A 24,694-nucleotide genomic window follows, 5' to 3' on the forward strand; every position below is an offset into this window, starting at 1 on the left:
CAACAGGTGTTCAGATGCTTTTTCCAAAAGGAAAAATAATTAGATGTTTCGGGGTAAAATTTTAGAAGCTATATACAAATCATCTTGTCTATTTGATGTATGTTATGAGCATGTGCTCTTGGAGAAACTGGTTTACTTTCAAAAGACTGAATTAATCATAAAATTGTGATACAATTTTATGGCATGCTTAATTTATCTCAGATATACAAGTTCATGTCAGTTGCAAAAAACCTTAATGTTCATATTAACATTCAATAATGACCTCTCTTAAATTCAAAATTAAGCACATGTATATAACTGCAAATAAATGGCATTCATTAATGAATTTGGTAGGAAATTTGGTAGGAGTTTGAAAGTGAAAGTCGCTCAGTTGTGTCCAACTCTTTTTGACCCCATGGACTAAGCAGTCCATGAATTCTCCAGGCTAGAATACTGGAGTGGGTAGCCTTTCCCTTCTTCAGGGGATCTTCCCAACCCAGGGATTGAACCCAGGTCTCCTGCATTGCAGGCGGATTCTTTACAGGCTGAGCCACAAGGGAAGCCTGAATTTGGTAGGGGGAGGTGACGTATTATTTATATGTCATTTAGATTATCAAACTGTTGAGAGTAAAGTCTGTACACAGAAGTACTCACAAATACTTATCAGATGAATTTTTATGCCGTTCTGAGGACTATTTTCCATCATTCTTCCCATTAAGGTAATTTCTATTTAAGGAGCTACTAAGATGACTGGACTCAGGAAAGCACTACATTTGTAAAAATTTTCTTGAGGGCATATTATTTAAATTGCTTTCTCCGACTCACTGCTTCAAAGATCTGCATAAATATGTCAAGGTATTTTATTTATTGTCAAATTACCTGATTTAGGGGACTCTTGGCAAGTAGTCAGTGAATTTAATAGTTCAGTAGTTATGGGATGCTTCTGGATTAGTGGATATTTTATGATTCAGCCTAGCATAGAGGGTTTGTAAAACTTCTTCAAATTTATTTGCTGAGTGTCTTTTATTTATTCAAAATGTACATTTATTAGTAACTCAGTATGTGCCACGAACACTTCGACTACATGTGTGGGTTAGAAATGAAGGCTCAGAAGATAGATTTATGTTCTCACGAAGCTTAAAATTGTGTGTGTGTGTGTACGTAATATGAGGGGGAATATAAATCAGTAAAATACACATGGAATTACAGTGTAATGTGATGACAAGAGCATAGGGGAAGAGCAGGTTGCTAGGTACCAACTCCATCCTCCAGGGTCGGAGAAGGCCGACTTCTAGAAGGAAGACATGTTTTAGCTGACAGTGGGAAGGAGTGAGAGTTAGCCAGGTACCGAGGGTATGGAAGAGGCAGGGACTGTCCTCCAGGTCAAGCAAATTATACACATGAGATCAGGGACTTCAGGATGTCTGAAATATGTGTACAACTAAGTAAGAAATGATTTTTTTTGTCAATGAAATTTCCACTCTTAGGGGCAACCATATTGGCAATAATGTTGAAAAAGTGATATGACAATTTTGGGGACTTGAGAACTAATAGCAGCATTTACGGAATACTTTTTCTATGTGCCAGATGCTGTGCTTGGTATAATACGTCACATGTGTCATTTTATTTAATCCTCGAAATAGCCCAGTGAGGCAAATACTGATATTAACATCTCGTAGGAGATTCAGGGACAGAGAGCTTAGGTTTGTTTGCTGACAAACACAGGCAGGTCGCTGTCACTCTAGAGCCTATTGTCTTCATTACTATGCTTACGGTCTGTTCAGATCTGAAAATTAAGAAAACAACCTCAAGCACAAAATTCACTCCCAGTTAACAGTTTCTACTTGAAGAACTGTTCATTTTAAAAATCAGAAAATATAGGTTCTTTTCACATGTGTTTTTCTTTCAGTCTGACAATTCTATCACATTATAATAGATGAGTTGATTTCAAATACTAAATGTAAACACGTTAAATAATGCAAAGCATGCATGAACAGTATACATAGTTTTCAAGTCTAAGGAAGAATTAACAAGACTATATACATGAACTATGACTGATTGTTGCTATATCTTACGGCTAAGAAAAAACTGACACATTGTTGTAGGTTTTTTAGAGAAGTCTCTCTAAACTGAAGTTATTTGAAATGAGCCTGATACTAAAAGGCCGTGGTGTTGTTTCCAACATTACAGGCAAACCTTGGCTTCTGTGTGTTTGACATCTCAAATCCCCTATAAGTTCCTCACTGTGATCCAGCTTGGTCTGTTTACCAAATCTAAATCTCTGGAAAATTTGTTCCTGCAGAAGGTCTAGAAAAGATGATTTATTTTGAGGCTGCACATTTGTCATTCACCTCTACCTTCCCTTCCCAGGGTCTAGCCAAGGCTTCCATCATCAGGTCTGACACCACTGGGAATATCTTTTCTCGTTTGGTTGCCTGTACACTTTCCTTCTGTCCTTTCTATTAACTCCTCTATCTCTATCCATAATTCAGGTCTACTGTTTGTCCTTTTATATACATATTTCTGGCATAGATCTTTCCAGTTCCATCTCCTTCCACCTCATTTTCTTCTTGTCTCCCCTTCATTTCAACCTTTCACTTTGAGGTTCACTTTTGGAAAGTACTGATATATACAGATTTATATATAAAGTATATATACAGCCTGGTGTTATCTAATTCCTTGCCTCTTTCCTTTATTCCCTTTGAACAGTCTGCCTAAGTCAGAGTGAGTCACAACTCTGTCCTCTTTTTCTCTCCTCTCATGCTATTTTATTTCTTGTATGGTATTGCTGCTTTGGAGAAGGCTGAGAGATTGCCAAGTGACTCAAGAGACCCAATTTCAGTGGTCTTCTGTTTCTTAGTACCCAAAGGACAGTATTTAAATTTTATGAGGTGTGAGGTCTTATTTTGGATACTATGCATCTCCTTTGGCAAAGAAAACCTCTTTGGGAAAGTGGACATCAAGGTCTTCAAATTATGCAATGCTAAATGTTCCCTCTTTAACTTTCTTATCTTTGTACTTCTCAAACAAGTCTGCCAATTTAGACATGTGGCTAATAAAAATGCTGTATAGCATTCTTATGTTAAAACACTAAAATTTTTCTTCATAAAATAACCTGTAATCATTAAAAAAGTAAAAGAAAAAAATAGGAAAAATCTGTATAGTCTCTAGTGCTGTGCTGTTTGCTTAGTTGCCCAGTCGTGTTCGACTCTTTGCAGCCCTATGGACCGTAGCCCACCAGGCTCCTCTGTCCACGGGGATTCTCCAGGCAAGAATACTGGAGTGGCTTGCCATGCCCTCCTCCAGGGGAACTTCCCAACTGAGGAATCGAACCCAGCTCTCTCACATTGCAGGTGGATTCTTTACTGTCTGAACCACCAGGGAAGATTCTAGTGCAACCATTGTTAACATATTTTTGATGTTTTATTTTTTATTTGCTTCAGAGTTTTAAAAATTCTTTTTTTTTTAAATCACTAGCTTCCCTGGCAGGCTACAGTCCAGAGTTGAAAAGAGTTGGATGTGACTGAATGACAAACACTGTCTTTGGGGAGTATAATGACTAATTTTTCTTTCCTGTTTATCATAGTCTCTATAATCATATCTTTTTATTTTTAAGTTTTAATGTATTTATTTAGGCTGTGCTGGGTTTTCATTGCTGCATAGGCTTTTCTCTAGTTGTGGTGCATGGGCTCCTCATTGCAGTGGCTTCTTTCGTTGCAGAGAATGGGCTCTAGGGGGCTTCCCTGGTGGCTCAGCAGTAAAGAATCCACCTGTAATGCAGAAGACTCAGGTTCGATCCCTGAGTCAGGAAGATTCCCTGGAGGTGGGCATGGCAATCCACTCTAGCACTCTTGCCTGGAGAATCTCATGGACTGAGGAGCCTGGCAGGCTCTAGTCTAGGGGGGTCACAAAAAGCTCGGCATGACTGACGTGACTGAGCATGCGCGCCTGGGCTCTGGGATGCTTGGGCTTGTGGTTACAGCACGTGGGCTCAGTGCTTGTAAGCTCTAGAGCGCAGGCTCAGCAGTTGTGGTGCATATCCTTAGTTGCTCTGCTGCGTGTGGTTCTTCCCAGATCAGGGATCAAACCCACGTCCCCTGCATTGCAAGGCGAATTCTTAACCACTGGACTACTGCGAGGTCCCTCCCACTTTTTAGTATGTGAGATTTTACTTCTCTCTGTGCTCAATTTGACCAGCTTTCTTTCGTCCTTCACTGACCCTAGTCAGTGCATCAGAGTTCCGTGGGAGTGATGACTGAGGGAGTACAAAGAACGAAACAACTAAAAAAGAAAAACTCAGCTGTTATGAGCTTCCTCCCACCAATATCTTTTATGCCATCTTACCCAGAAACAAACTGTGAAAAAGCCTGGAATTAACTATGATGTAAAATAGTGGAGTAAAACAGTTAATGACATTTCTGGAAAGGAAAAATACAGACTAACAGCCAAAAATCCTAGCGTGAAGTTACTGACATTCCATTCCATATGAATAAGGAATGTTACATTGGTACCGAGAGGCTGTTTTGTACAGATGTTTGTGAAAGGATAGAGTAGTATAAAATCGCTAGAGGGAGTCTGATTTTACACATGTGTGAGTTAGGACTGCAAGTAACAGAAAACAAAATTAAACTAGCTTAAACAAACAAATAAATATTACTAGCTCGCCTGCTCAAAAATTCAGGGGAGGCTCGCTTCAGCCTGTTTTAATCTAATGGCTCTGGCTGCTTCTCCAAAGTTTGCTCAGCTGTACCCTCCTCTGTGTATTGGCTTCATCCTCAAGCTGGCTTCTTCAAGGGGGAAAACTGACTGCAGTTGCTTTAAGCTTCACAGTTCTGTTTCATGACTTTCAGAGGGAATGAGAACTATTTGCCTGGTGATTTTTTTTGACTGAGAAAAGTTAGTTCCCAGAAGTTCTATGTAAATCTTCCATTACATTTTCCTGGCCTCAGTTAGGTCATAAGATCTAATTGGTCTCAATCAGATCATATGTCCACCAAGAGTCAGACATGACTGAGTGACTGAACTGACTGAACTGTCCATTCCTGAGCTAATCTCTGTGGCCAGGGCAGTGCCTGCTGCTGATTGGCTTACATCTGTACTCCTGACCCAGGCACAGTGGCAGACGTGTTGAGATTACCTTTGTACCAGTTGGGTTCACTTCTGTAGCTCAAGATGTGGTACTTGTCCCGTTATGCATTTGGCCTCATGAAGAAGAGAAGGATGCAGGAAGGAAAACTGGACCATTTTTAGAAGAAGGAAAAAATGGGAATGAATGCAGTGTAAATTTAACCCATGATGATTGCGACTGACACTTTCACAGGGCTTCCTTGGAGGCTTAGATGATAAAGAATCTGCCTGCGATGCAGGAGACCTAGGTTCAATCCCTGGGTTGTGAAGATCCCCTGGAGAAAGGAAGGCCAGCCCACTCCAGTATTCTTGCTTGGAGAATTCCATGGACAGAGGAGGCTGGGAGGCTGCAGTCCTTGGGGTTGCAAAGAGTCAGACATGACTGAGCAACTAACACACTTAATTGCTTGTCTGAAACTTGTATTTAGTTTAGGGCTTGATCCCTTTGAAAATATTAAAAACTTAGAAAATGCCCACATAAAGAGAACAGATGATAAATCCTGTGTGATATACAATTATGATAAAAAATACTGAAGTTATTAAATTTTGGAGAAGAGGTGGCTTAGGGTATGTAGTTTTGGAGACATGTTTTCTAGGTTTTCAAGTCTCTCACCTCTCTTACCAGATTTTGATTTTCGCAAATTGCTTAATCTCTGTGTGCTTTAGCTTCCTCACCTGTAAAGTGATATTCTGAAATATCCATTGCACAGGGTTGTTATGAGAGCTAAACGGGCTAATACATACAAGCTTTTATGTCAGAGCCTTGTTCACATTAGCACTTGATAAATGCTTACTCTGAATCAAATTCATAATCTACTCTAATTAAAATTCCCTCACTGTCCATTTTCTCAGTTATTCATATGATATAATATTAATGCTTTAATAGAAGATTATTTGAAAAGTAGTAGTTTAATTTCTTCCATGACATGATGTAAAATTATTTTTTGAAATATTCAGGAAATGTGCATAGAGAAGTGACATATATTTTACTTTGTTCTGTGTGTGTGTGTTTAAGATTTGTCAACACCCTTAAAATGTGTTCATTTTCATGACCCTTTTACATTATAAAAATAATATATTGAATTGTCATCCACTCTGCAGAGGTGAAACCCAACCTAAAATTTGATTATGATGTCAAGACTAACGATGCCACACATGCACCAAGAAAGTGTGAAAAGATTTATTACCGACAAAGCGAGCTCTCTGCAAAGAGCAGGTCCAGAGACGGGTTGAAAGAATAGGGAGAGGAGACCGGCTTAGCCTGTAATATAGTTTGGGGCAAGTCTAGGGTCTGGGTTCCTGGTCATGGACTAGGGACCATGTGGTTACCAAAGGAGGTAGCACCTAGGATTTCTCATCAGCTTGCCCATCTGAGGAACAGAAAGGGATGGGTGGTGGGTGACAGGCTTTGAAAGCTATCAGCAGTCAAAAATCATGGATAGAATCAGACCCTTTATTAGTAAACATGGAAGCTATAGAAATTGTAATGCAGAAATGAAAATCTTTGGCAATCATCTAATCCAGACACATTTATTTGTATATTTTCTGTCTCATCATTCTCTATTTAGGTTATTCCTGGCGATTTTAAAATCCTATAACTGGACTTTTTTTTTTAGCCAGTTTTCAGCCATTATGAATCATATTAAGCCTCACATTGTGTGTACTGAACCAAAGAAAAAGGCAAGTTGGGCTGTAAATCTTCTGGAAAAATCAAATTGGCTTATGGGCTTTCCTCTTTTAAATTTCAAGCCATTTAAGATTATCCATAGTAACGTTTAATGGATAATATCTGTTTCAATGTATTAACCAAATGACAATATAACTTTTGTTTATGTCATGTTAGTCTAAAGCCAGAGAATCAACATCAGGCTGCCAGATAAAACCCATGCTTAAATGATCTGAAGTGTTTGTCTTCTTTTTAACCTTATTGATTGCCCATTTTTAGAGTTATTAATTATATTTCATTTTTCTATCTTTGTTTTGAACTATTTTTTTTGACTGGGCTGAATCTGGGTCAGATTGACTCTAGAGGACTCTAAATACAGTCTAATTATAAGAAAAAAAATTTCTTTCCTTTTCATATAGCATAGTTATAGAGTTACATAGTTTAAAAAAGTAAAAAAATATAAACTCTATGGACTCCTATTCTAGCCACAACTCTAGCAGGCTTGCAATAAGTCAGATGAAGCTTATTAATATGCAATTTAAGGAAAATTCTGCCATAAAGTTATATTCATTCATTTTTTTTTTTTTCAAAATGAAGAGGATGCTAAAATGAGTAACTCTAATTTTATTTTATTTTTTTTTCCTCCAATTTTATTTTATTTTTAAACTTTACATAATTGTATTAGTTTTGCCAAATATCAAAATGAATCCGCCACAGGTATACATGTGTTCCCCATCCCGAACCCTCCTCCCTCCTCCCTCCCCATACCATCCCTCTGGGCCGTCCCAGTGCACCAGCCCCAAGCATCCAGCATCATGCATCGAACCTGGACTGGCAACTCGTTTCCCACATGATACTTTACATGTTTCATTGCCATTCTCCCAAATCTTCCCACCCTCTCCCTCTCCCACAGAATCCATAAGACCGTTCTATACATCAGTGTCTCTTTTGCTGTCTCGTACACCGGGTTATTGTTACCATCTTTCTAAATTCCATATATATGCGTTAGTATACTGTATTTATGTTTTTCCTTCTGGCTTACTTCACTCTGTATAATAGGCTCCAGTTTCATCCACCTCATTAGAACTGATTCAAATGTATTCTTTTTAATGGCTGAGTAATACTCCATTGTGTATATGTACCACAGCTTTCTTATCCATTCATCTGCTGATGGACATCTAGGTTGCTTCCATGTCTTGGCTATTATAAACAGTGCTGCGATGAACATTGGGGTACACGTGTCTCTTTCCCTTCTGGTTTTCTCAGTGTGTATGCCCAGCAGTGGGGTTGCTGGATCATAAGGCAGTTCTATTTCCAGTTTTTTAAGGAATCTCCACACTGTTCTCCATAGTGGCTGTACTAGTTTGCATTCCCACCAACAGTGTAAGAGGGTTCCCTTTTCTCCACATCCTCTCCAGCATTTATTATTTGTAGACTTTTGGATTGCAGCCATTCTGACTGGTGTGAAATGGTACCTCATAGTGGTTTTGATTTGCATTTCTCTGATAATGAGTGATGTTGAGCATCTTTTCATGTGTTTGTTAGCCATCTGTATGTCTTTTTTGGAGAAATGTCTATTTAGTTCTTTGGCCCATTTTTTGATTGGGTCGTTTAGTTTTCTGGAGTTGAGCTGTAGGAGTTGCTTGTATATTTTTGAGATTAGTTGTTTGTCGGTTGCTTCATTTGCTATTATTTTCTCCCATTCTGAAGGCTGTCTTTTCACCTTGCTAATAGTTTCCTTTGATGTGCAGAAGCTTTTAAGGTTAATTAGGTCCCATTTGTTTATTTTTGCTTTTATTTCCAATATTCTGGGAGGTGGGTCATAGAGGATCCTGCTGTGATGTATGTCGGAGAGTGTTTTGCCTATGTTCTCCTCTAGGAGTTTTATAGTTTCTGGTCTTACGTTTAGATCTTTAATCCATTTTGAGTTTATTTTTGTGTATGGTGTTAGAAAGTGGTCCAGTTTCATTCTTTTACAAGTGGTTGACCAGATTTCCCAGCACCACTTGTTAAAGAGATTGTCTTTAATCCATTGTATATTCTTGCCTCCTTTGTCGAAGATAAGGTGTCCATATGTGCGTGGATTTATCTCTGGGCTTTCTATTTTATTCCATTGATCAATATTTCTGTCTTTGTGCCAGTACCATACTGTCTTGATAACTGTGGCTTTGTAGTAGAGCCTGAAGTCAGGTAGGTTGATTCCTCCAGTTCCATTCTTCTTTCTCAAGATCGCTTTGGCTATTCGAGGTTTTTTGTATTTCCATACAAATTGTGAAATTATTTGTTCTAGCTCTGTGAAGAATACTGTTGGTAGCTTGATAGGGATTGCGTTGAATCTATAAATTGCTTTGGGTAGTATACTCATTTTCACTATATTGATTCTTCCAATCCATGAACATGGTATATGAGAAAATACTTGAGGAGATAATAGTGGAAAACTTCCCTAAAATGGGGAAGGAAATAATCACCCAAGTCCAAGAAACCCAGAGAGTCCCAAACAGGATAAACCCAAGGAGAAACACCCCAAGACACATATTAATCAAATTAACAAAGATCAAACACAAAGAACAAATATTAAAAGCAGCAAGGGAAAAACAACAAATAACACACAAGGGAATTCCCATAAGGATAACAGCTGATCTTTCAATAGAAACTCTTCAAGCCAGGAGGGAATGGCAAGACATACTTAAAATGATGAAAGAAAATAACCTACAGCCCAGATTATTGTACCCAGCAAGGATCTCATTCAAGTATGAAGGAGAAATCAAAAGCTTTTCAGACAAGCAAAAGCTGAGAGAATTCTGCACCACCAAACCAGCTCTCCAACAAATACTAAAGGATATTCTCTAGACAAGAAACACAAAAACGGTGTATAAACTCAAACCCAAAACAATAAAGTAAATGGCAACAGGAACATACTTATCAGTAATTACCTTAAATGTAAATGGGTTGAATGCCCCAACCAAAAGACAAAGACTGGCTGAATGGATACAAAAACAAGACCCCTACATATGTTGTCTACAAGAGACCCACCTCAAAACAGGGGACACATACAGACTGAAAGTGAAGGGCTGGAAAAAGATTTTCCATGCAAATAGGGACCAAAAGAAAGCAGGAGTAGCAATACTCATATCAGATAAAATAGACTTTAAAACAAAGGCTGTGAAAAGAGACAAAGAAGGTCACTACATAATGATCAAAGGATCAATCCAAGAAGAAGATATAACAATTATAAATATATATGCACCCAACACGGGAGCACCACAGTACGTAAGACAAATGCTAACAAGTATGAAAGGAGAAATTAACAATAACACAATAATAGTGGGAGACTTTAATACCCCACTTACACCTATGGATAGATCAACTAAACAGAAAATTAACAAGGAAACACAAACTTTAAACGATACAATAGACCAGTTAGACCTAATTGATACCTATAGGTCATTTCACCCCAAAACAATGAATTTCACCTTTTTCTCAAGCGCACATGGAACCTTCTCCAGGATAGATCACATCCTGGGCCATAAAGCTAGCCTTGGTAAATTCAAAAAAATAGAAATCATTCCAAGCATTTTTTCTGACCACAATGCAGTAAGATTAGATCTCAATTACAGGAGAAAAACTATTAAAAATTCCAACATATGGAGGCTGAACAACACGCTGCTGAATAACCAACAAATCACAGAAGAAATCAAAAAAGAAATCAAAATTTGCATAGAAACGAATGAAAATGAAAACACAACAACCCAAAACCTGTGGGACACGGTAAAAGCAGTCTTAAGGGGAAAGTTCATAGCAATACAGGCACACCTCAAGAAACAAGAAAAAAGTCAAATAAATAACCTAACTCTACACCTAAAGCAACTAGAAAAGGAAGAAATGAAGAACCCCAGGGTTAGTAGAAGGAAAGAAATCTTAAAAATTAGAGCAGAAATAAATGCAAAAGAAACAAAAGAGACCATAGCAAAAATCAACAAAACCAAAAGCTGGTTCTTTGAAAGGATAAATAAAATTGACAAACCATTAGCCAGACTCATCAAGAAACAAAGAGAGAAAAATCAAATCAACAAAATTAGAAACGAAAATGGAGAGATCACAACAGACAACACAGAAATACAAAGGATCATAAGAGACTACTATCAACAATTATATGCCAATAAAATGGACAACATGGAAGAAATGGACAAATTCTTAGAAAAGTACAACTTTCCAAAACTGGACCAGGAAGAAATAGAAAATCTTAACAGACCCATCACAAGCATGGAAATTGAAACTGTAATCAAAAATCTTCCAGCAAACAAAAGCCCCGGTCCAGACGGCTTCACAGCTGAATTCTACCAAAAATTTAGAGAAGAGCTAACACCTATCCTGCTCAAACTCTTCCAGAAAATTGCAGAGGAAGGTAAACTTCCAAACTCATTCTATGAGGCCACCATCACCCTAATACCAAAACCTGACAAAGATCCCACAAAAAAAGAAAACTACAGGCCAATATCACTGATGAACATAGATGCAAAAATCCTTAACAAAATTCTAGCAATCAGAATCCAACAACACATTAAAAAGATCATACACCATGATCAAGTGGGCTTTATCCCAGGGATGCAAGGATTCTTCAATATCCGCAAATCAATCAATGTAATACACCACATTAACAAATTGAAAAATAAAAACCATATGATTATCTCAATAGATGCAGAGAAAGCCTTTGACAAAATTCAACATCCATTTATGATAAAAACTCTCCAGAAAGCAGGAATAGAAGGAACATACCTCAACATAATAAAAGCTATATATGACAAACCCACAGCAAACATTATCCTCAATGGTGAAAAATTGAAAGCATTTCCTCTAAAGTCAGGAACAAGACAAGGGTGCCCACTTTCACCATTACTATTCAACATAGTTTTGGAAGTTTTGGCCACAGCAATCAGAGCAGAAAAAGAAATAAAAGGAATCCAAATTGGAAAAGAAGAAGTAAAACTCTCACTATTTGCAGATGACATGATCCTCTACATAGAAAACCCTAAAGAGTCCACCAGAAAATTACTAGAAATAATCAATGACTACAGTAAAGTTGCAGGATATAAAATCAACACACAGAAATCCCTTGCATTCCTATACACTAATAATGAGAAAACAGAAAGAGAAATTAAGGAAACAATTCCATTCACCATTGCAATGAAAAGAATATTCATTCATTTAATAATCATTCATGATAGGGTATTGATTGCTGAGAACACAGTGGTGACTCAAATATAATCACTGATTTAAGAAACTTTCACTTTAGTAGGGTAGCAGACAATTAAGCAGTCAAACGCAATGGAGCATGATAAACATCAGGATAGAACAAACCACAACCATACCATTAAGTTTGCTGAACAATGCCTCATCTATAGCACTCATTTTTCAAGTGTGTGACCTTGGGATTTCCTTAACTTTTGTAAGCCTTAGTTTCTCATCTGTTATATACGTCTGATTACACATGATTCATTGTTTTAAATTTTGATAAGGATTAAATGAAAAAAATATGCAGAGTACCTATCACAATGCTTTTTTATAGTAAGTGCTTGGTGAACAGTAGATGTTATTAGTAGTAGTCAAAGTCATGATTGTTGTACCACTACTCATCTTAAAAACGCTTTAGAAATATTGTCTAAAATTGGTAAGTGTGAAGCAAAGTTTAATTATAATTTGATTATGTCACTTACTCCCTTACACCAAAACTCTTGAGTGGTTTCTTATTTCTTGTTTAATAGAGGCCATATTAATTTTCTTGCATTTGGAGGCCCTCAACAATTTATCCCTTAACCTCTCTTTTTCAATAAGCTTTTTACACTCCTCTTCAGCTCTTCTTTAAAGTATGATCTATACTTCCTGGCTTCTCTTCCTCTACTCTTCAGTTCAGTTCAGTCACTTAGCCATGTCTGATGATTTGCGACCCCATGAACCGCAGCACGCCAGGCCTCTCTGTCCATCACCAACTCCCAGAGTTCACTCAGATTCATGTCCATCGAGTCGGTGATGCCATCCAGCCATCTCATCCTCTGTCGTCCCCTTCGCCTCCTGCCCCCAATCCCTCCCAGCATCAGAGTCTTTTCCAATGAGTCAACTCTTCGCATGAGGTGGCCAAAGTACTGGAGTTTCAGCTTCAGCATCATTCCTTCCAAAGAAATCCCAGGGCTGATCTCCTTCAGAATGGACTGGTTGGATCTCCTTGCAGTCCAAGGGACTCTCAAGAGTCTTCTCCAACACCACAGTGCAAAAGCATCAATTCTTCGGCACTCAGCCTAATATGATATCTAGGTTGGTCATAACTTTTCTTCCAAGGAGTAAGCATCTTTTAATTTCATGGCTGCAGTCACCATCTGCAGTGATTTTTGAGCCCCCAAAAATAAAGTCTGACACTGTTTCCACTGTTTCCCCATCTATTTCCCATGAAGTGGTGGGAACAGATTCCATGATCTTAGTTTTCTGAATGTTGAGCTTTAAGCCAAATTTTTCACTCTCCACTTTCACTTTCATCAAGAGGCTTTTTAGTTCCTCTTCACTTTCTGCCATAAGGGTGGTGTCATCTGCATATCTGAGGTTATTGATATTTCTCCCAGCAATCTTGATTCCAGCTTGTGCTTCTTCCAGTCCAGCGTTTTTCATGATGTACTCTGCATAGAAGTTAAATAAGCAGGTTGACAATATACAGCCTTGACGTACTCCTTTTCCTATTTGGAACCAGTCTGTTGTTCCATGTCCAGTTCTAACTGTTGTTTCCTGACCTGCATATAGGTTTCTCAAGAGGCAGGTCAGGTGGTCTGGTATTCCTATCTCTTTCAGAATTTTCCACAGTTTATTGTGATCCACACAGTCAAAGGCTTTGGCATAGTCAATAAAGCAGAAAGAGATGTTTTTCTGGAACTCTCTTGCTTTTTCCATGATCCCACGAATGTTGGCAATTTGATCTCTGGTTCCTCTGCCTTTTCTAAAACCAGCTTGAACATCTGGAAGTTCACGGTTCACATATTGCTGAAGCCTGGCTTGGAGAATTCTGAGCATTACTTTACTAGCATGTGAGATGAGTGCAATTGTGTGGTAGTTTGAGAATTCTTTGTCATTTCCTTTCCTTGGTATTGGAATGAAAACTGCCCTTTTCCAGTCCTGTGGCCACTGCTGAGTTTTCCAAATTTGCTGGCATATTGAGTGCAGCACTTTCACAGCATCATCTTTCAGGATTTGAAATAGCTCCACTGGAATTCCATCACCTCCACTAGCTTTGTTCATAGTGGCTATAATAATTGAAACTAATATTTATATGCAGGTCAGGAAGCAACAGTTAGAACTGGACATGGAACAACAGACTGGTTCCAAATAGGAAAAGGAGTCCGTCAAGGCTGTATATTGTCACCCTGCTTATTTAACTTCTATGCAGAGTACATCATGAGAAACGCTGGGCTGGAAGAAGCACAAGCTGGAATCAAGATTGCCAGGAGAAATATCAATAACCTCAGATATGCAGATGATATCACCCTTATGGCAGAAAGTGAAGAGGAACTAAAAAGCCTCTTGATGAAAGTGAAAGAGGAGAGTGAAAAAGTTGGCGTAAAGCTCAACATTCAGAAAACGAAGATCATGGCATCTGGTTCCATTGCTTCATGGGAAATAGATGGGGAAACAGTGGAAACAGTGTCAGACTTTATTTTTTGGGGCTCCAAAATCATTGCAGATGGTGATTGCAGCCATGAAATTAAAAGATGCTTACCTCTTGAAAGGAAAGTTATGACCAACCTAGATAGCACATTAAAAAGCAGAGATATTACTTTGCCAACAAAGGTCCATCTAGTGAAGGCTATGGTTTTTCCAGTGGTCATGTATGGATGTGAGAGTTGGATTGTGAAGAAAGCTGAGTGCCAAAGAATTGATGCTTTTGAACTGTGGTGCTAGAGAAGACTCTTGAGAGTCCCTTGGACTGTAAGGAGATCCAACCAGTCCATTTTAAAGGAGATCAGTCCTGGATGTTCATTGGAAGGACTGATGCTGAGGCTGAAACTCCAATACTTTGGCCACCTCATGTGAAGAGTTGACTCATTGTAAAAGACCCTGATGCTGGGAGGGATTGGGGGCAGGAGGACAAGGGGATGACAGAGGATGAGATGGCTGGATGGCATCACCTTTGGGTGAAGTCCGGGAGTTGGTGATGGACAGGGAAGCCTGCCGTGCTGCAGTTCATGGGGTCACAAAGAGTCGGACACGACTGAGTGACTGAACTGAACTGAACTGAATATTTATTAGTATTATGTAGCAGGCACTGAGTAAAGTATTTACATGAATCATCTTATCATATTATCCCAGTTCAGAAGTGAGAAACTGGAGCAAGTCTTAGAACTCATAAGAGAGAGTGCCAGAGTTCTAACCATTACTTCATATTGCCAATGCTTAACCATTGTGCTCCTCTGCCTTCACCCAATCTGCCTGATGAGATCCATTCATCCTTTTGGCCTTCTTGCAACTCCAACTTCTGTAGAGAGCTCCAGTTGTCATAAAAGTTAACCTTTTGATTCCATATATATCTGCTGCTGCTGCTGCTGCTAAGTTGCTTCAGTCATGTCTGACTCTGCGACCCCATAGACAGAAGCCCACCAGGCTCCCCATCCCTGAGATTCTCCAGGCAAGAAGACTGGAGTGGGTTGCCATTTCCTTCTCTAATGCATGAAAGTGAAAAGTGAAAGTGACGTCGCTCAGTCGTGTCCGTCTCTTCGCAACCCCATGGACTGCAGCCTACCAGACTCCTCCGTCCACGGGATTTTCCATGCAAGAGTACTGGAGTGGGGTGCCATTGCCTTCTCTGCCTTGTTTAAACCGCTGTTACAGTGTCTGCCTCATTTTACTTTCTATTTTTGTTCTTTATGTAAATAACCTCTGAATGGAGTGGTAGCCAGCCTGAGTAGATGCCAAGTCTTCATCAGTTTTGTGCTCCTTGGAGGACTACATAATATACTTTATATTTCAGAGACAATCAATGGATGTTTTTGGAGTTAAATTCAGTTACTCTAAACTGTTTGACCTCTGAAAATATTTTATTATCCATGTTGAAGTAAAACGTTAGAATTTTAAGATGATTATGGTAATTTTTGTTTTAAAGATAGACAGTTTCACTCAATAGTGTGTTCACAAGGTGGTTGATGATGCAAGTGCCATAGAGGACTCAACAGTTCTGTTCTAGTTTCAATAGTCCATATTTCAACAATTACGTTCTTCATGCTAAACTAGACTATAATGTTAGATGGTAAGTTCTGAGAGGCAGAAACATGCTTGTCTTAATTACTAAGAATTCTCAATTCTTAGTACAGTGCCTGGATGCAGTCAGCTCTCAATTCGTATTTATGTGATTGACATTAGTTAAATGTTGAGCCAACTTAAAGCTTTTGAGAAGCAAATAGGCTATCAGTAAATCAGATGATGAGTCAAATAAGGATATAATTCCAAAGACTCCATCGCTTCAGATGTGCCATTTAATGGGCACCATTTCTCTCTTTTTATATTGTGCATTCCAAGGTGGCATGTCAGATGGTTATAATGCACCAGGTATATATTCAGCTTCGTTTCTCTGCTATTGTCACATGTACAGCAAACCGAAATGGAATATATTCATTTATCTGTAAGATTGCAATGACTCTACTTTTGTGACTGTACCTTTCTCTTTGCCCGTCTCCTGGCTGTAATCTTTTGCGTAGTTTCTGGAGCTGGCCTCTCGGTGTAAATCCTTATCTGAAGCCTACACTTCACCACCACTTTTTTTGGAGTGAGCGTGGCAGCACCGTTTCTAGCTGTGGAACTGACAGAATCCTGAGAGATAACCAGATGCATAAGTTACTTCCCATCATTTTTAAAAATAGGCGTTGGGGCAGAACTTTGCCAGGGGCTCAAAACTACAGTGTGAGGGTACAAGAGTACTGGGTCATTTTACTGTATTTCCTGATGGGAAACACTTTTGCTGCCTTTATGAGTAGCATGGTTTGCTCTCTGACAAAACAATAAGGCTGTGATTCCAGGTAATAAGCCTCCTGATGGGATAACCACTATTATCTGCTAGCTGGGGAAGTTTTCATCATCCGTCTCAAGTGAAAGTGGGAGGAGAAAGATGGGAGGATAGTGAATTAAAAAAGAGCCAGAAAAGGTGAATTTCTGGTCCAAGAATTCCTGCTTTTTTCCCCCCTCGTTATCTTGAGGTTTTTGTGAATGTTCATAAATAAGTACCTTTACTAAAAGATTTCACAAGGAAGATTAATGCAACAAGTTCTTTGAAAACTCCAGGACATATGAAACAGTAAAAGGATTTCTCTCCTCGCCCTTATAACTGGGTATGTGCTTCCCTGGCAGGTGGCCACATCCTGCCAGAGCACACCCTCCTTGAAACTGTCTTGTTGGAGCTTATGTGTCTTCAGTTATTTGCTGGACATTGTCAGAGGAGCCAGAAGAAATGAAAAAAGAACCCCTTCCAAGTCACTGGAAGCCCCCCAGGAGTCCTTGGTAGTAAATGGGATGTAACAGCACTAAAAAATGGATTTATTTAAAAGGCATATACTCTAGAAGTCATTAAAACTTTCCATATTCAAGCTCCATCATAGAGTGACTCCCCCCCAACCCCAGAACATATATGAACTACCCATATTTTCATCTGGTATATTAAGGTTAAGTTAAATATTCACATTTTGCAGTACTTAGAAAAGTCATTTTTTTTTTTTTTTACTCAATGCTCTACAAACAAGAGGCTATTTCCCACACCAGAGAATATGCAGTGGAAAACTTCCCTCTAAAATTTTAAGACTTAATTGTTTAATTAAGATCAGCATAGCCTATTCAAACTGAAGTTAATGGATTTAGACCTTATAGATTTCCTGATGTCTTTTAATCTTCTTGGTTGTTTAGCTCATTTCTGATTTCCTTTTCTTTTTCTTTGTGTTCTCAGAGTGCCTGTACCCACTGGGAGATGATGGTTCTATGAAAATGATTCTGAACATTAACCTATGTGCTAACATTCTTTGAATGTGAACCTTAAGGATTTTAGTTTTCTCTTTCTTATCTTTAATTTTTGGTGTTGTGTTCCCTTTAACAGAGAAATGTCTCACTGACCCTAGCTCACATTATGCCTCCACCCCCACTCCATCCCCTGACACCTCCTTCACCCCACGGAGTCTGCTGCCTCTATCATCTTTCGGTGGTGCTGAATGTATATAGCTTTGAAACACTTTGGAATGAAAGGTGCCATGAAATTGTAAAGTGTTTTTATCACAGAGTTCTGCCAATATGTCTCGATCCTGACGGGCAACACCTCTGCTATTTCAGTGTTGTGACGGGGACACCCGGCTGGTCCTGAGAAGGCACCGTGCTCAGACAAGCATGTGAGATTGCAATTGTCCTTGGGGTTGAGCCCTAAGCTTCAGAGCATCTACCATGTTTTGACAGTTGTGGGAGATGCATGGCAAGAAGGTTAGTGCCTTGCTACTTAAAGTGTGGTTTGTGGCATCTTCTAGGCACTTATTGGGTATGTAGCACCTTGGGCCTTGTCTCAGACCTCCTGAGTCAGAATGTGCATTTAATATGATATACAGGTTATTTGTATACTAACTGGTGTAGTTGACATCTGCTGTTTTTTTCTGTCCTGTATTCCTGGTTCTGGTAACCATACCTCTCACCCCTTCTTAAAAAACTCCTTTATCCTAATCAGGTGATTCTGCTGGGGTTGCCAGACACAGGGCTCTGACTTTTTGGCCATAGAGGTACTCACATAATTCAATCTTGGACATTTAAGCTGCGACAATTGATCTCAGGGTAGTCACATGGGCTATATGTCCCAAACTGGGCAGGGGAGGCCTGGTTCTTCACCCTGAAATTGGAGGGCAAGCCTTTTCTCTCTGGAGGGATGAACCTGGAAGGAGGTAACTTGGAATTGTCAATGGCCATTTTTTTCAGTTGACTGGAGAATACCTGTGTACTATGGAGAAGAAAGAGTAACATCCAAAGGAGAGCAGAGGCGTGAGCTGGAGCTCTGGTGCCTGACCCCTGCTGTAGTTTGGTTGTACGAGCTCATGAAATGTCCTTTTTGCTTTGCTTGGTTTGAGTTAGGTTTCTGTCCCTGACAGAGGAAGCAAAGATTCTCCATTACATCCATAAACATAAAAAAGTGGGGTTGATATGAGAGGATTAAGCTTTCAAGTATTAGCTTATTACACAAGAAAACTCAAAGCAAATTGTGACCTAACATATGCTTAAACTCTCTAGTGTTCTCTCTTTATATATAAGGAAAAAATTCAAAAAGTTTTTGAAAGTTTTAAGTGAAAAAATGAATATAAAACACCTAATATGGTGACTGATGTATAGCAGATATTCAATAAATGTTATCTACCATCATTTGTTGGTGTTACCAGTAGCATCACTTCATGGCAAATAGAAGGGGAAAAAGTGGAAACAGTGGCAGATTTTATTTTCTTTGGCTCCAACATCACTATGTATGGAGACTGCAGCCATGAAATTAAAAGACATTTGTTGCTTGGAAGGAAAACTATTACAAACCTAGACAGTGTGTTAAAAAGCAGAGCATCACTTTGCCAACAAAGGTCCATCTAGTCAAAGCTATGGTTTTTCCGATAGTCATGTATGGATGTGAGAGTAGGACCAAAAAGAAGGCTGAGCACTGAAGAATTGATGGTTTCAAACTGTGGTGCTAGAAGAGACTCTGGAGAGTCCCTTGGACTGCAAGGAGATTAAACCAGTCCATCCTAAAGGAAATCAATCCTGAATATTCATTGGAAGGACTGATGCTGAAGCTCCAGTACTTTGGCCACCTGATGTGAACAGCCGACTCACTGAAAAGACTCTGATGCTGGGGAAGATTGAGGGCAGGAGGAGAAGGGGGCAACGGAGGATGAGATGGCTGGATGGCATCACTGACTCAATGAACATGAATTTGAGCAAGCTCCAGGAGATAGTGAAGGACAGGGAAGTCCGGCGTGCTGCAGTCCATGGGGTTGCAAAGAGCTGAACATGACTTAGTGACTGAACAATATTAGTAGTAGGAGCAGCACTGCCTCACAATGGAGCAGATTCTCTAGCACAGGAATCTGAATGTGACTTTACCCTCCAAGTCTCAATAACCGGCCTGAATTTTTCAATGCAAATTTAACTAGATTTTTCTTTTTTTTCTGGTGGACCTAATTTTCTCAACATGAGAAGAAGAATCAAAGATGCTGGGCAGGAGCTCTAGGTGCATAATGGGTTAGAGAAAGCAGAAAGAGCTAGAGCCCTTCATGCAGTGAGGCTTCTTTCCCAGTGGACATTATCTCAGCTCCAGTGGCAACCACCCCAAAAGTGGCAGCTGCCCTTGCTTTCTGCTCCTCTAGGTCTTTTCTCTGCCTCCGTAGAGCACAGGGGCTGTGGATGGGGAAAGCCACTCTCATTTATAGCTTACAGTGACTCCTTTCTTGGTGTCATTGCCTCCCTCACCCCTCCAGGCACATTCTTGAATATTCTTTACCTCTGTAGTTGGAAACCTCAGAGAATTTTTCTAGAATTTTGCTCACAGAGGAATCCTCCTTGATTGTTGGGTTATCAAATGTTTAAAGTAGCAACTCCTTTAAGGAAACTGTTCAAAGCTACTCTAGTCTTGCCTTGGGCAAATAAACTTTGTGACACCATATTTCTGATTATCACTTTAATTCTATCTCTGTTTCGTTCAGGCAGGCGCAAACACACTGACTTTTCGGCTTAAGTTGGACACACCTTCCTGAAGGTGTTTTCTCAGGCTGCCGTAGGGTAGGTAGGGTTTCTCATTGCCTTTAGCCAAAGTTTGAGCTCAGGTATTTGAACACTTGCCAATAGCCCCAAATATCTCATTCTGTTTTCCTTCATAGGGCAATGGTGACATCCTGATAAATCAAATTAACATCTAGAAAAGGTATCAGGTTAAAATTTGATGCTTATTTTGTGTTGTACTTATGTCTTTTACAGAATAAAAAAATGATTTAAAAAATAGTGATTCTAAAAAAAGTGGGAAAAAACATCTTCTGTATCAATAAATATTAATTAAAATTTACTTAGAATTGTTTAATTACTGTGTGTATTTGAATGTATGATTAGTAACCTCTGTACGGGCAATGGAAATTCCTTCTTTTGAATTTTACACACACTTGCTGATTGATTAGTTTATCCAAGGCCCAGTGCTATAAAAGAAAATTGAATGACTTGATTCTTGTCTCGAGGTGTTTAAAACTGAGATATTTTGCCATGTAACAAGTCAAATCAGAGAAAGCTTACTCTAGTGGGTGCCTATGTTGGAGAAGATCATTGAGAGGATGTAACATTGGCTAACCCTGGAGTTGGACCTGGGCAATTGATGATTCCTCACCCATTGCCCTGTCCTTGGACTGTGCATTCCACTTGAGTTTCCTGCACTAGAAACTCAAGGACACAGCCTTTAGATAGTGTTGTTGAGATTATCTGGACAGTATAGATGACTAAACTCAGTTAAGGCCTCTACGTAAACTTTTAAGATCCCAGGGACAGGTATGGAGATCCACTCATCTTGCCAATACAAGGGAACTTGTAAGTTCCCTTGCTTATTAAAACCTGCCACCTACCAATCTTAAGAGGTCTGTCTTTTTCTTGATCTTTCCTTGCTTTATACATGTACAGGGGCTAATTTTGGATTTCACTTGGGAAATTCCTAAGTTTGCAAACCAACAACCTCTGCTTGGATGATGGAGTAGCAGTATAACAGATGTTTATAAAGACTTTTAGATAATACTTTTTGGACACACTACTTCCTCTCCCATCATTAGTGTTATTGGACCTATGACATAGATAGCTTTATTCATACTGTGGCTTTTTTCAACTCTGAGTACAACTTGTGTGTTAATCACTAGTCATGTCCGACTCTTTGTGACCCCATGGACTGTAGCCTGCCAGGCTCCTCTGTTCATGGAATTCTCCAGGCAAGAATACTGGACTGGGTTGCCATTTCCTTCTCCAGGGGATCTTCCCAACCTAGGGATTGAACCCAGGTCTCCCACATTGTGGGCAGACTCTTCACCAACTGAGCCACCAGGAAAGCCAAAGCCAACTTGGGAACTGTGAAATTGATGAGAGAGCTGTTTTCTCTACAGGTATTTTGTATGGCAGATTATATATATATATATATATATATATAAAACACACACCACATATATATTAACTCATTATTAACCAAAATGGATGGAGACAGAACATGATAGGGTGTTTCTCAAACATTTTTTTTCATTATTGTCTTCCTAAATTAAAAAAAAAAAAGAAATTAAAATTTTCTCCAGTGAGAGAAATTAAGGAATAAAATTGTGTCAGCAGAATTGAACTTTGGAGGATCACAGATATTATAATATCTAAGAATTTTTTGATCTTCAAGAACTAATTTTTACTTCTTTGGAGGTGATATAACCTCCAGTGAAATTGTTTGGCATAGTGGAAAGAACAGGTCTTTTAGCATCAAACAGACTTGATTCAAATACAGCTTCATCATTTATTAGGTGACTTTGGGTAAACAGTCTAACCTTTCTGACCTTCAGTTCACCTGTTGAAGAAGTAAGAATGGTAATACCTACCTTGCAGGAATGTTGTGAGGCTTAAATATGTTGGTAAAGTGCCTGGCATTTTAATATGTCACAACAACTGCTAGTAAGGTTACCTAGTCTGAATGTCATTCTCTGACCTTGTCAGATGACAACAGGATGCAGTAATTATTTATCTAATGCCCACATGGTAATTTGATGTTAATAAATATTCCTATAGACCAGTGATTCTCAAACCTGGTTGCACATTAGAATCATCTGAGGATACTTAAAAATTCCCAAGCTCAGACCACACTGGGGCCAAATAATTTGCAATCTCTGGTGGTAGATAATAGGCATCGATGTGTTTTGAAACTCCCAGGTGATTCCAGTGTGAAGACAGTTTGAGAATTCAGTCTAAAATCTGAAGATAGTTAGATATGTGTATCAGTTCACTCCAAGGACATGTTACCTGAGATTGGGAAATAAAATATCATGGACTAGTTGAAGGAATAGCAGTTGTTTTAGATTCTCCCAGCATTGAATAAGTTGCTATTAGAGGGAAGCCTTTATAAAACGAAATAAAGAAATGTTTTAAGAACATACGACTTTAAAATCGGTAGTTTTCAGTTTCAGAACACCACGACAAGCAAGCACACAGGGTTCACAGCCCCTGTGGCATGTGGTATTTCTCTTTGTGAAGGGAAAGGCATATTTTCCAACTTGAGACATACCAGAGCCTAGACAGCATGTCACAGCTGAGAAGTAGGCTTATGATCTGCTTTTCCTTTTATTGAAAGACATGTTCCATGTCACAGAAGACTGGAGCTTAACTATTACTAATTGGCCTTAAGCAAGTGAAGGAAAATTTTCCATTTCAGTAAGAGTAGAAATGCATGCTGTGTTTTGCATGTTATACTACATGCAGAACTATTCTTACTATTTTTATTCTTAGTGTTCTTATGGTTTGTTTTCCAGGGTTTCGGTCCGATGTGCTTGTCTATGGAGTGATAATCTGATTTCATCAGTGGGTTGATGCTTTGTCAACAGAGGAATGTCGGGAGGATCTATTACAGAATGGACAGCCAAGATGAGGTATGTGGCAGAAAAAATATCGTGAGGACACCCTGCAGAGTCTTCATTATAGATGATGTGCTTGTCCATAGAGGTGAAAAACAGCTTTAAGCTCAGGCTTGCAAAGATGAAGAGACAGAATAAGATGAATAAGGTATAATTTCAGCAATATAAGAATACATAAATGATATAAGATATACTTTTGATTGATAGTATATTAGACAAACTATCACCTAAGACAGAAAGTACTTCATCATTAAACAAAAGTGTAATGTGTTGAGTAACATTCTCGTACATATCATCACCTAATGTTGATTTTTGATGAAATTTAGGGATTGCTCATGGATTTGAACTGAAAGGGAACCCTTTGGAACTGACTAGCAGAGCTGGTATGAGAATTGATCAACAGGAGGTTCTGACCCAAGATACTATAGAAAGGGTTGGAGAGAATTGTATAAATAATTTTCTGGTTTAAATCTATCACAGTGCTATCACTGCTTTCCTGGTAGCAAATGAGTTTGATTTGATTCAGTCAAAATTTCTGGTATAATACAAATGAACATTTATAAACCAAATGCAAAAAAGCCTCAGTAATAGGAATGAGAATTAGTTTGAGCAGTAGAGAAGTATTCTCAGTGCTGAGAGGCTATGATTTCTTGAAATTAAAGATCTGATTTTAGTGCATGCAAAATAGGCAGTTTAAATATAGGTCACCTTTTCTACCCAGATAAATTACTTCTGGTAAACATAAGTATAAAATATTCTGAATAAAAATTATTCATTTTGGGTTTAGGAACAAAAGCTGAAGATAGAAAATATAAGTTGCTGTTAGGCTCTTTTAATTCCTTCTTTCTCTACTTGGTTTGCAATTACATCCTTATTTTATGGTTCTAACATTTACATTGAATTTTATACACAGGTAACTGATTTCCTTCTTATAATTTTTCTTACCAGTGTTTTGTATAGCTTTTCAAACTAATTGTTTCCATTTTACTACTCATGCTGGTTGGCTAGCTAAAGGCCATGTCATTTGAAATTGACTGAGCATCTGAAATTTCTGGGCACTTGCGCATATTTAATTAATTACTAATTGTTTTGAAAGATCTTTCCATGAGAGAAGACTTTTATTAGTTGCCATGAACAGTTGTTCCACTGCCTTTTGTAGATGAAATTTCCTGAAACAGTAGGAAAGGGATGATTAATTATACTTGACAGAGGAATTAATTAGCCTGAATCATAGAAATTGCCACATACAGGAGCTAAAGTAGTCTGCATC

The 24,694-nt window shown here is 38.7% G+C and overlaps 1 long non-coding RNA gene across 1 annotated transcript in view; it reads left to right on the plus strand.

Moving 5' to 3' along the window:
- LOC139183526 (uncharacterized) overlaps nt 1–24,206 on the plus strand; it is a 137,212-nt gene extending 113,006 nt beyond the window's left edge. Inside the window, exon 3 of the long non-coding RNA XR_011567021.1 lies at nt 23,323–24,206. This is a non-coding gene — a long non-coding RNA (uncharacterized lncRNA). The remainder of the gene's footprint in view (nt 1–23,322) is intronic.
- Nucleotides 24,207–24,694: the final 488 nt, after the last annotated feature.

The sequence above is a fragment of the Bos indicus genome, chromosome 6 (assembly GCF_029378745.1).
Source record: "Bos indicus isolate NIAB-ARS_2022 breed Sahiwal x Tharparkar chromosome 6, NIAB-ARS_B.indTharparkar_mat_pri_1.0, whole genome shotgun sequence".
Classification (NCBI taxonomy): Eukaryota; Metazoa; Chordata; class Mammalia; order Artiodactyla; family Bovidae; genus Bos; species Bos indicus.